The 13,650-nt window shown below is 46.9% G+C and overlaps 1 protein-coding gene across 1 annotated transcript in view; it reads left to right on the top strand.

Moving 5' to 3' along the window:
• Coro1c (coronin 1C) overlaps positions 1-13,650 on the top strand; it is a 70,354-nt gene that overhangs the window by 32,905 nt on the left and 23,799 nt on the right. The window lies entirely within an intron of this gene.

The following is a 13,650-nucleotide window of genomic DNA, read 5'->3' as shown; positions in this document are numbered from 1 at the left end:
TTTTTAAGCATCAAGGCTAACCTTGTTTTCCGCTCTGTGGATTGATTTTTAAGTAGTAGGAAGCAGATCTGCTTCCTTGTAGCACTGTGCATAATGTGCACCCAGAGAACAGGACAAGAAGTCTGGTGTTGGAGGTCATGTCCCAGCAGAGAGTCATGACAGTGACAAGTCAGGACCCATCTTGACTCAGCTAGACACAGACAAATAACAAAATGAAAAAGAAGATAAAGAAAAATAAATACACAAAATAAATAGGAAAATACCCTGTTTTAACCTAGCTGTATGCTGCTGCGGCTTGGCTTTGGGTTTGTAGTCTTCTGGCTTCTGCCATGTCAGATCCCAGCAGCACAGAGTTTAGTGCTCCAAGACCGAGACCCTCCTGCACAAGAATAAGTTATAAAATTCATTCAGAGCTGGGCATGGCGGCACACTCCTTTAATGCCAGCTCTTGGGACGTAGAGACAGGTGGGTCTTTGTGAGTTACAGGCCAGTCTGGTCTATAGTGAGTTTCAGGACAGATGGGGCCTTGTAGAGAGAGACTCAAAAAGAAAAAAAAAATCATTATTCATATCCAGAAAACATTTTTGTTCCCCGGGGCTTAAGTCACAGACTCTAGGCATTCAAAACACATCTACCTCACTCTCAAACTAGTCTGTGTCTAGGAATTCTTCTCCTGTTTTCAAAGAAGCTGTGAGACCCCAGCCCTGGGCAGTGCTGAGTGTCACCTGTCGAATTGGATTCTAGCTGCCAAACACCAGGGTGAGCAAACAGCAACACGCCCACCTGCTCTGGAGAAGAGCAGACTTGGGGAGCCCGGAACCCCGTGTGTAGAGTGCAGGACAGAGGATCCTGAGCTCACACGGGGACACATGACACTACAGTGGACACCACACAGCTCATTTTCAAGCTGAACTTTCACATTCCTGCGTACTCCGGATTTAATACTCACTATACCTGTTCTGCCAACTTGTCATTTGAAATCCCAAAGACTGAGGCAGGAGGATCTGGGTCTGAGGCCAGCCCAAATTCCATGGTGAGGGCCTATCTGGAAACACACACACACACACACACACACACACACACACACACACACACACAGAGAGAGAGAGAGAGAGAGAGAGAGAGAGAGAGAGAGAGAGAGAGAGAGAGAGAGAGAGAGAGAATATACTTGCAGTGTGAGCCACAGCTATTCTGTCCACAGGCACTCAGCCAGCCTCTGCAGTGAAAACACCATTAAATAGGGTGGTGACTCCTAACTCCAGCCATTCCTGTGGCCCTCAGAGAAGGCAGCAGATATGTTTAGAGAGGCCGTAGATACAGACATTAGAAAGAGTTCTTCCTCCAGATGGGAAGGGAGGAAGATCCGCCCTTCACCTGTCTCTCAGAGAGTCCCTCTGAAGTCTTGGCTGCCTTTCCCATACACAGGCTGATCCCTGAGGTTTTGCTTCTGCTCTTGCCTTACTCTGCAATGACCCATTGGCCCAAAGCACTTTAACCAGAGCCCTTGTCTTCTTGCCCCATCTCTATGGAACAGGGAGCCTGCCCGTCACTCTGTCACCAGCCCATGTTAGGGCACAGCAGATACCTACTGAGGGATCAAGAAAGTGCTTCTAGCAGGCTGCATTCTCTTGGAGCAATGTGGACAAAGGTCTATAAAGACCTAAGGACCAGAAGTCTTGGGAACTGGCTGCTGGCAGGCTCCCCTCTGCTCGTCCATGCAGTGTGGGGCTGCTGAATTGCTCCCTAAGTCATCTGCCTTCTTCCAGAGGCTGTCTTTGCATGTCACTGTGCCCCTACACTTACCAACACTCTGCCTGTGGACAGTCAGCAAATGTCTCCACCCTTGACCTGCTGGACACAAATGGTATCAGGTGCATTCACCTGACCTAGAAGGCTGCACCTGAGTTTCAACATGAAGCCTGCCCTCGGGCAGGAAGGCCACATCCTAGGTGGCTAGCCCCTGTCTCAACCTGGGTATCTCCACAAGGTAGAAAACAAATGCCAAAAAGCATATTGATTTATCCTTTTCAGAAATTACACTCTCATTTAAAGCCGACCCTGTTGTGGGGTTGTGGCTTTTTCATAACCACATTGAACAGGTTCCACTGGTCTCTTCAATGATATGCCTTACTCTTGTTTGTACAGTTCACTGCCTCTAAGTCTCCTGCCACAGGGGTTCTCTGAAGGTAGAGGGGCTGTGACCATTCAGCATGATCGTATTTCTGGGGTCGATATCAACATTTGGGAGATAGCTCAGAAACACCATGTAGACAGATCTGTGAGTTGTGACCTGCACCTCAGGGAAAGGTTGAGGTCTGGTCTGTGCAGAACAAGCTCCCAAACGCAGAAGAAAAAAAGTTTTTCTTGTTGAAGAAAAAAGTTTGGTCTTTTCTTTCATCCTTTTCCTCTGCTTTTTCCATGCCTGCAAATCCAGCTGCAGCTCATTGTCTTTGTGTGCCCTACACCTGTTCCAACAGCCCAGGCAGGTGTGCAGCATCGCCATGTCTGTGGTCAGTTGTGCAGCCTCACCGTGTCTGAGTGTACTCCTTCATAGTCATGGTCTGATCTTGTACCACAGCTCAGGATGTGCACACCAGTCAGTCAGCTGTACCGTAGCATCATGTCTGCCAGCTGATTGTATATGTTGCCATCAAAATAGAGCACTCGGACTCCTTTCCATTAAGTGAGTTTCAAAAATTCATGCAGATTGTTCTGTTTGTACATCTGGCTTCTTAGGGTTCATAACTTAGGGTTCACCTCAGAGTAACAGCCGTTCTTACCTTTCAGAAGGGTCCCACATATCATAAGGAGCCGGGCTTCTTGGCCTGAACTGTGACCTCTGGATCAGGTCCCGCTGATCTCTGCAGTGATGTGCCTCACCCTTTGCCCACGAAGCTACTGGGGCTGGTGTTGAGGAGTGTCTTGAGTCTGCTTGGCAGAGTGGACAGACTTTTCATCATCGGCCTCTGTCGCTCTGTACATTATTCCTTTGCTGTGGGTGCCTCTCACTGAGTCATCACATCTTTATATACGGGTGCAGAGCTCATCTTCAGGACTTGCTCATTCACACAGGACAGAAGGGGCATCTCAGGCAGAAAGATGCCCCTGAGCTGCTCTGTGGTGCTCCCTGAGAACTCTTCCCATAGAAGACATTCATTTGTTTCAAGGGTATGTGTCTCTCCTAGGGTGCCAGTCACTTCTTCATTGGGCACAATACCGAGGACTCTGTGCACAGTCCCCAGCTGGCTGTACTGTACCGTGTCAGTCTTGGTTGGCACTGTCCAGGAATCACAAAACTTGGGTCAGACTCATACTTCCTGGTTTCCACAAGAAAGTGGTGATGGATCTGAGCAACACTGAAGATGAATGTGTATGCAGCTCCTTCAAGAACAGCACCAGGGTGTAATTTTATCCAAAGCCATGGTTCTTGGTGTACAAGAGGCTTATCTCATCACTGGAGAAAATTACATCTGGATTGAATGCAGTGCTTGTGGCGGGAGGGATTAATTGCTTGGCACTTGCGTTTGTCTGCTGGTAGTGCCCCATAGTAGGCTTCACTTCTCATATAAGCTCAGAGCCAAGACTGGTGTGGTGCCACTTCCACACCCCATAGCTGCTGCTCCCAAGGCTGTGCCCACTGCTATTTGGGCTGACAGTGGCATCAGGGGCATTGCTTTGTCAGCTCCACCTGTGGGCAGGAGGGTTTTGTTTAGGTAATTGTTTTTAAAGTTCCTATAACAACTGCCCTGGGTCTGCCCAGTGCTGAGCTTTGTGACTGCATCAAATGCTCCCACCATGGGTAAAATTCCGCCTAAGGCTAAAAGATGAGGAAGACGAGTGTTTGCAAAGCCCCATCAGTGTACAATCTGAGAAGTATGGGGAGGTGCTCTGCCCCGGGGAAGGCAATGGTGGCCACATCTCTCTTCCAGACTGGGACTTCTTGGCATGGGGAAATGGCATGCTAGAGGAATTGGATCTGGTCATTTGAATGTCACATGATCCAACACTGTTAAGTCAAAAGCACTTGTTCAAAGTAGCTTTGTGGTAGAGAATCACACATTTGTTGGCTTTTCCCCCTCATTTTCAGTATGAATTGTGCAGAATTGTCATTTTTCTTGAGGGCATGTGAAGAACCAGAACAAACCTTCAGGTCTTGCAACAGCTGTACCAGCCGGGTGTCTTCTCTTAACCACCTCAGGAGGAGGCAGGGGCTTGAGTCAGCCACAAGTGGGACTCCATAGTCCCACCAGCTGTGTTTGGAGGGTGTCGTCCATGAGCTGTCAGCTTTGCACTTTGTTTGGCTGCTGTCTCTTTCCCCTGTTCTACAGAACTTGAGTCTGGGATGGAGGCTGCAGGCTTTTTGTTATTTCGAATTTCCATGTCTGTCTTCCTTTTTGTTATTTTTTTTCCTATTGTATGTGAAAGACTGGGGTCTTAGAGACTTGTAGTCAGTCTAGTTGAACCTTTTTGCATTCTCTCCCTGAATGGAAAACTTAACAAGACAATAGCTTGGTCTTCTTACCATTAGCCCATGATAGTGCCAGGTGCTCAGTCTCGGTGTGTGCCATGCCTTGTGGTATAATGAGATCCCAGCAGCTCTGTCTGAGGGCTTCCTTTAAGTGCCAGGCGCTGAGCTGATAAGTTCCTCCTTTCACAGGCGGATTCAAAAGGAGCATAGGCTCCCATGGTGCTTTTCTGTGACCCACTGTGCCAGCACCTGCCAGATTTGCATTGGCTGCATTGCTGACAGGCGATTTTCACTGCTACGAAGAGTGATGCTGATTGTCCACTGTACAGAGGTGGCTGTTGGCATGTCATAACTTTTGGTGTTAATGGTAGAGGGTTTTATTATGGCCATTTTTTGGTGTGTTGTGACCTGTCCACTGATGCCCCCAGTACCTACTCTCTGAAGTGTGTGGGCCATGAAAGACTGGGGGATGGGCTAGGGATTGGGGTGGGGAGGGCACCAGGTGCAGAACAATGGCTACTAAATTGTGTCCTGAGCTGCCAGCCACATGAGTGCTGCGTGGTCTCATTACCACATGAAGTGCCACAGAAGGGCCTTTCATTTCCTCCCAGGGCCTGTGTTTTCCAGTCTCACTGGAGGGAGCAAGGAGGAGGGGAGCCCTGCTTCCCCCCCAGTTAACAATGAGGCACAAAGTGCTGGCAGAAGGAACCTCACAGTGTGCCCCAGGGCTATTTTTGATGACTGTGAGTGGTTGTGACTCACTGAGAGTATGCCCAGCAGATGCCGGTTTCCACCCTCCCCCACTTTCCCCCACCCTTCCCCACCCTCCCGAGATGAGATGAGCAGGCCGCCTGTCCTTTGTGCATCTCCTCACCTCATCCAGCTTCTGCCACTGCAGTTCATGATGTGTCCCCAGCAGCAGGCCTGGAGGCCTGAGGAGCTCTGACAGTGGTTTTTACCATATATGGCCATCAGTGCTCTGTGGCTGACAGCTGGCCAGGATAATTTCCTCCCTTTGCTTTGATTGGCTGCACAGCTGCTTGGAGAATGGTGGGATCTGGAAGTGTGTGGTGAGAAGCCACCTAGTCCAGTGCTGGGAATGTTTAACTCTTTCCTGGGCTCCTGGACACCTGAAGTCCACGCTGAGCACACTGGCACCTGCTCCCAACCCAAGTGCTTAGTGTGGGAATGAATAGATTCCACACTGGACCAGGTCAAGAAAGGGTTGCTCTGAAATGGAATGAAGACATTTTTGCAGTGTCATCTACACATGCAGAAAATGACTCTTAGCAAGTTAAGGTCCCTGCCATTTGGGTGTGGAGCCCAGTAAAGTTGAGCAAAGACTGAGATGGGAGGCACATGTTTGTTGGTGATGAGTGGGTGCTGAGTGGGTTTCATCTGACTGAGCTCTGAGTCCTGTGTAAGTGACACAGGCCACTGAGTTGGGTCTGTACTGTACTCCTCTGGCTTGTTCACAAAGCACAACTGTCCTGCTGTGGTCATTTTCTCCTTGCCCATCAAGCAGTATTGTTCTGTTCTTAACCCCATTCAGAGTCCGGGTGCTGCATCTCCATCTGCTCACTAGGACAGGTTAGACAACCACAGACCCCCTTGTCCATTGCACTTAGACCGCACTTCTTGTGCTTTGCTTTTAAGCTGGTTTTGAATATATTCTACCCCATCATGAGTCCTTGAGTTTTTTGTTTGTTCTCAGCTGGGAATTGTCGCATGGAATCGTGATGATCTGAAGTATTGACTTTTTACTTTGTAACCAGGTGGTGGTAGCGCACATCTTTAATACCAGAACCCTAGAGGCAGTGGCAGGCCGATCTCTGTGAGTTTGAGGCCAGCCTGGTCTACAGAGTGAGTTCCAGGACAGCCAGGGGTGTTATACAGAGAAACTCTGTCTCGAAAAACAAAACAAAAAACAAACAAACAAAAACCCCAACAAAACAAAAGAAAAAGAAAAGAAATACTGGGTTGGCCATTATGGATGGCTAGAGTTGGTACACATCTTTAATCCCAGCACTCAGAGGCAGAGGTAGGCAGATCTCTGAGTTTGAGGCCAGCCTGGTCTAAATATAAGTTACAGCCAGCCAAGGTTACATAGTCTGAATAAACTGTCTCAATAAACTAAACTCCTACCCGCCGAAAAGGAATTAAGTTTTTTTCAGATTGCTATTTTGTATTTTTTGAAGGTTGCTTGTTATGGAAGCATAGGAAAGATGTCCTGGGAGAGGCAGGGCTGATGGGGGTAGGGGAGGTGCTGAGGGGGCAGGCTGTTCAGTGTGGGGCCTTTACTGTTATGTTGCTGAGGGATTGAGTTTAGGACTGTCTGTGTGTCAGTTGTCCAGTACTCCACCACTGAACTACATCCAGTGTGGCATATTTGAATAAGAACATGTTAACTTTTTTACTTTGTTTTTTGCCTTTGATGGGATATTCATAGTTTTATATTAACTTGTCTCAGTTTCTCGGTGAACTGTATTTTAGGTCTGGTCTACATTAAGTCCGGTAAGATGGTTCCATGAGCCAAGGTGATTGATGCATCAACCTGGTTATCTAAGTTTAACCCTGGAATATGTGTAAAGTAGAAAGAGAGATGTTGTTTCACAGACCTGCCCTCTGAACCTCCACATGTGTGATGTAGCATGTATGTGACCCCTACCACAAACACACCATAACAAATTTAAAAGTTATGTTGAAGGAAGGGAGTGGTAGCACACACCTTTTGTCTCAGCACTTGGGAGGTAAAGGCAGGCAGAACTGTCTGGAAGGGAACTTGCCTCACAAAAAATGAAGAAAAAGAAAATTGGTGAGCCCAGCTCTAGAGGATGCCTGTGATGCAAAGGTTACCTGTGTGCCATAGGCACTTCAGTCTGTCTTTCCTCAGGGCCTCGCCTCCTGGCAGCCTTAGCTGCTGGCTTATCTTACCTCCCAGAGTAACTCAGTCTGGTGTTTGACTCCAGAACACACCCACATACCTGAAGGCTGGTGTTTCTGTTCCCTGAAAGCAAAAACTTCTCTGTGTGTTTCATCAGCAAGTCGCACATGGTGTTCACCTTCCGGGCTATGTCCACCCCGTCATCCGAAGTCACCATGGCTCCTCCCTGTGGAGTGACTGAGGCTCACAGATCCCAGCAGAATATGTGCTCACATAAATGATTCTCTCAGAAAAGGGAAGCTAGAGAAAGAAGCAGCTTCAGTAGATGCCCTTTCCTGACTCCTTTGAACCCTGCTCTTGTGAATGGAGCCCTTGTGCTGGGCTGAAACCTCCATCTGCTTCCAGGCATGTGTTTGATTCCATTCTCAAAGCCAGAAATGAATTGTTACTGAAATGTGGGTGCATCAGCAAACATTGGGAAAGACTGAGTGCCCTGCCCTCTTCCTAAAGTCACAAGACCTGAGCCCTCCGGCTTGCTGTCCCTAGTCTGGAGTGGAGGCGCTCTGGACCCTCACATTTGCCTGGCCACACCCAGTTTGGGCCAGCGGCCTAGCTGGGAAGTTGGAAAGGACAGGGAAAGTGAGGCAGCTGCCCAGCTTGGTAGGAGACAGGCAGAAAGCAGAGCCTAGGGTTATGTGATGAGTTTCAGTAGAGAAGCTAGGAAGAATGTATAGCTGCACATTTGAGTATTGGAGACTTTGTCATTGGAGTATTTCACTAACTTTGCAAAGGCGCGTACTACTTAGGAAAATTAACAAATGTTATATGTTTCTACTTTGGAAGAGGCCTGCAGCTGCTCACTGGTCCTTTCTAGCACCAGTGTCATTGTGCCTGATTGACTGACCGTGGGAACACATGCAGTGTGAGTAATCTCTCTTTTCTGCATAACCTTGTATAAGCCACACATTACGAGGACACATTACAAACTTGGATTTTGAGAGTCCATCTCTCCACAGAGTGAATCCCCCTGTGATAGTGTCTGTGGGAAATCTGCTGTGTGTTGTGTACACTTAGCGTTTGATCCCACAGTGTGGATTTAGCATACCTATACTGCCTAAGATGGAGGTGTGAGACAGATGCATGCTTAGACCCAGCTAGAAGGCACTGTACTTTTTGTCTTGAAATTGTTGGAAATATCATTGTAACCAGAGATTTACGCTTAAGGAGGAATGGAATGCCTTTACAAAATCAGCTCAGTTAAAACATTCCCCCTTTTCTTTTTTTCCAAGACAGGGTTTCTCTGTGTAGCTTTGGAACCTATCCTGGAACTCTCTGTAGACCATGCTGGCCTTGTTGGGATTAAAGGCATGCTCCACCATGCCTGGCAAAAACATTCCCTTTTTTAAGGGCTATTAGATGGTTTCATGTTTACTGATGCTTCCGTCCCTGCGCCCCCCCCCCCAATTCTCTTCCACTCTCCCCAAGCCTGTGGTAGGACATGCTGCCTAATATACTGGGTTTTGTTGAAATGTGAGCACTCTCCAGAGACTGGGTTTTAACATTGGCCAGTTTGAAATTTTAAGGTCTTGTCTCAAACCCAAAGCTTGTGACAGTGCTGGTGTTGGCTTTTCTGCTAGGCTGGAGGTTGCTGGCTGGGATGTGCTCCAAGTTGTCACCCTCGGCTTGGGCCAGCCACGTGGAAAGTGTGCCTTTACACCTCTGCCTTGTGCCAGCTGTCTGTTCACCCCAGAGGCTGAATTTTCCCTTGGGCTCATGTTGCTTGGCTCAGAACAGGCCACTGGATCTATCAGGTACTGTGGAAAGTGTGCCAGGGTCCTGAGCCATTTCACCACTGTCCCGTGAATTTATGAGGCAGGGTCTGGAGCAGAGCCTCTGGGAACCTGGGTGTTGGTTTTGACAGTTAATGAGTTGACTCCAGGTAATCTCAGCCACTCAGGGCTGTGGCTGGAGAGGCACAGTGAAGTCACTCTGTGACGCGTGACCAGACAACTAAGTAGGAAGTTAGTGAATTAAAACCTTACTGAAAGCAATACAGCGAAACCCTGTCTTGAAAAAACAAAACAGAAAACCTTACTAAAGGCTCAGAACACAAATGGCTGCAGTCTCTGTACTAGAAAAGGAGTGATGCTGGGTGGTGTCGTACGCGCCCAGGATACCATGAGCTCCAGGCCAGCCAGCTACACTGTGAGACACTGTCTCAGAGAAACAAGCAGAGAAAACTGGTGATATTTGATATTTGGGTGGATAAAATGGCAGGTGAGAGTGCTTACTGTGTGAGCCTGAGTTAAGTCCCCAGAATGTACAGTACTTTTCCTCTGACCTCCATGGTATGCACACCCACTCATGCACAAATACACTAATAATAAATAAAACTTTAGAAAGAAAATTAGCAATATGCTGTCTAGATGATGCAACTGAGATGACCTACCCTTAATGAAACAACATTAGTAAAATGAAGTCATTCTATATAGAACATTGGAAAATTAGAGAGAAATCCTTAAAATGTCACTTTTTAGTCAGAAAAAGATATTGGGGCCGGGCGTTGGTGGCGCACGCCTTTAATCCCAGCACTCGGGAGGCAGAGGCAGGCAGATCTCTGTGAGTTTGAGGCCAGCCTGGTCTCCAGAGCGAGTGCCAGGATAGGCTCCAAAACTACACAGAGAAACCCTGGGAAACTGGCTTTACATTTGTAAGCTTTCCAGATTTGCTGTTATTTACATGTGTTGCTGAGAGGCAGGTAAGCTGTGGCACCCTGGGGGTAATTAACTGTAGCAGACCCACACAGTTTCCTTGGTTGCTCACTGGAGGACAAGTGAATGTGTCTTTGGGTGAATGAGAGCGTGTGCACTGAGCCTCTCAGTGTCTTTCCCAGTGATGTCTGTTTGTCCTTACAAGTTAGTTCATTGTTACAGTGAGCAAAGTGTCCCACTCTGCAGTATTTTCTTTGCTTGTTTTTTGAGGGGAGTAACAGATGTATCCAGTGCACATACAGAAGACAGCTTGCTGGAGGGAGTCAGTTCCGTTTGGGTTCTGGGGACTGAATTCAGGTCCTCAGTCTTGGCATCAAGTGCCTTTGCCCATTGTACCATCTTGCTGGGCCCACCGTCACAATCTTAATGGTATCTATATAACCTTTGGTAAAAAGTGTGTTTGTGCTTCAGTTTTAATTTGATTTTGTTATAGGTAAGAAGATATTTGGAGGTTATAAATCCTGAGAACAGCATAGCTGCCATTCCGTAAGCATTCCCTGGCTCTGTTCATGCATGTGCTTGTCCACTGTGTGTGATCAGTTTCCTCTGTGCAGTGCTGCAGTGTGACGCTGCTGTATTTGTTAGCAGAATTTATGGTGGCATCATAGCTAGAGGAAGCAGCTGCTTTCAGAGTATTTGTTTTTATTAACTCCATGTTTCTGATGGCCAGTTGCCAGTGACTGCAAGACTTCTGTTGCACCCTTTGCACAGCCCATGTTCTGGTGGGAATTTTCTTTCCCTATCCCAGCCTTGTATGAATGGTCAGTGACACTTATAGATAACAGCCTCCTGGGTACTGTGCCTCCATTTGTTTAGAGAAAGGGAATAATTAAGTTCCCATATCATCAGTGGTCTTGTTCACACCCTAAAAGCATTAGCTGTCACCATTACCTATTGCTGTTGTTTGTTTTAGTTGATGTTTCTATTAGCTGTCCTGTAACTCGCTCTGTAGACCAGGCTGGCCTTGAACTCAGAGAGATCCACTCACCTTTACCTCCAGAGTGCTGGGGTTAAAGATTACACCACCATTCCCTGGTTTCGGCAGGAAAGAAATTGTCCTTTTAGCAGTAGACAGGTTCGTGGGGGAAATACAGCATGGCATTCTGATGCTGTGAACTCTCTGTGACTCAGATGGGAATGCAGAAATGCTGCTTATTCTCGGAGATCTTACTTGGTTAGAGAATACTCGTGGAATACCTACCTGCTAACTTGTAGCTGGTGCTGTTCAAGCTGGGACAGTTAGCGTCTGCTTGTGTGTTAGCAAGGGCTAGTGCTCCAGGTTCAGTTCCAGCTCACCTCACTCTCGTCAGTGACCTCACTTATCCCAGACCACATACCACTTGTTGTTCTGGGGAGTCTAACTCAGCAATATACTTGCTGTCACAGTGCCAAGTGGGGCTTGGGATACAGAAGCCCTGGGGTAAGACAGTTTAGCAGAAAAATTTTTTCTGGGGGAAAAAAATATTAATGGCAACCAGTAAAATGGCTCAGTGGATGGAGGCTTCTGCTGCCAAGCCTGACAACGTGAGTTTCTGTCCTTGAGACCCACATGCTGGAAGGAGAGGCCTGACTCCCAAAAGCTGTCCTCTGACCTCCACACATGTGTGCTGCCATTACTCACTTTGTGTTCACATACAAAATAAATAATGTGATTTAAAGTCTTAATGTAAAACTCGTAACACTACATTGATATGCTTGAATTTTCTTATTTTTTATAGGAAGTGTCAAATAAAATGTAATACTCATATACTCAGCCATGAGGTTGGACAGATGTTAGTATTTTGCCATATTGGCTTCATGTCTCTCTTGAGAGAAAAGTACACCAGCTGTAGCTGGAAAACCATTCTTCATCAGGAAGGGTCAACTTCTCAAATCTGCTCACTGGTTTCTATTTTAAATTGTTTTCAGTCCTTGAGCAAACCCAGCAGTGTTAAAGTTACATATCTACTGTACGTAAGCTCACATACTTCTGGTTTTTATATGTATGTTTGTGGGTGTGAATCTTTCACATAAGTACTTGTTCCCATGATTGAGAAGAGCAAAATGGCTTGTATTTTGCCGTTATTGCCAATGCTATGCAGGGACTCTTGCTCATATATAAAATACAGGAACATTTCTCTCACTAAAATCATTCAGAAAGTGACACTTTGGGGGCAATGTCAGCACTGTACCTGTCGCTATTACAAGAGGAAGTGTAACAAGACATTCCTCCTGTTAGCACTTTTTTGTCTCTTTTTGAGACAGGGTTTCTCTGTGTAACAGTCCTGGTTATCCTGGAACTCACTTTGTAGACCAGGTTGATCTTGAACTCACAGAAACACCTGCCTCTGCCTCCCGAGCACTGGGATTAAAGGTGTACACTACCACTGCCCGGCTCTTTTTTTTTTTTTTTTTAATGATGTATTTATTCTTATTTTATGTGCACTGATGTTTTGCCTTCATGTATGTCTGTATGAGGGTACTGGATCATCTGAAACTGGGGTTATAGGCAGTTATGAGCTGCCATGTGGGTGTTGGGAATTGAACTCAGAATCTCTGGAAGAGCAACTAGTGCTCTTAACTGCTGAGCCGTCTCTCCAGCTCCTGTCAGAACTTCTAGACTTTTTTTCATTTATACTATTCATAATAGATGTCAAGTGGTGCCTCATTATTTTTAGTTTACAGTGTGTGTGTGTGTGTGTGTGTGTGTGTGTGTGTGTGTGTGTGTACATGCAGGTGCCCACGGAGGCTGGAAGAATATGTGAGATTCCCTGTAGCTGGAGTACCAGGTGGTTGTGAGCTGCCCAGCACAGGTTCTGGGGACTGAACACAAGTCTTAAGGAAGAACAGCAAGGGTCCTTAGCCACTGTGCAGTCTCTGCCCTCGTCATTTTAACTGACAGTTTCGTAGTTACCAGAGAGATGACTGTCTTCTCACACATGTCTTGGTTCCCAGGTTTCCTCATGTGAACCCTCTGCTCATACCATCCTCTGTGCTGTCTGCCTGTCTGACTCAGTGACTGTGCTGTTGTGTCTCTTCTGCTTTGAAACTTGTCTTTTTCCTTGGCCGTGTGTGTGTGTGTGTGTGTGTGTGTGTGTGTGTGTGTGTGTGTGTGTGTGTTCTGCAACCCAGGCTGTTCTCAAACTCACATGCCCCTTGCATAGCATAGAGTTGTTACTTGCACGTGGAGCTTCAGCACTCAGTATAGTGTATCGTCAGTCAAAATTTACAAATAACACGTATTGGTTAATTCTTAATGGCGGGGTAATGTAGATACTGTGTAGAAGAACCAATAACATTGACAAGTTGTATTGAGTGCTTGTTATGTCCCAGGTGTTGTAAGTCATCTTCACATATTCTACCCAGATCACGATAATGTAGTTGTCTTGATTGGCCCCACATTGTTAGGTTGGCTTGTTAACACGTAACATGTGCGCTTTGTGGTAACTTTGAACATCTTCTCCTTAGTGGGATGTGGAACTGGGTGGGAAGGCCCAGCCTGGTGTAAATTGGACTGTGAAACCAGAGGGAAGGTCTAGCCTGGTGTG

The sequence above is a fragment of the Cricetulus griseus genome, chromosome 4 (assembly GCF_003668045.3).
Source record: "Cricetulus griseus strain 17A/GY chromosome 4, alternate assembly CriGri-PICRH-1.0, whole genome shotgun sequence".
Classification (NCBI taxonomy): domain Eukaryota; kingdom Metazoa; phylum Chordata; class Mammalia; order Rodentia; family Cricetidae; genus Cricetulus; species Cricetulus griseus.
This window is presented reverse-complemented; position numbering and strand designations above follow the sequence as displayed.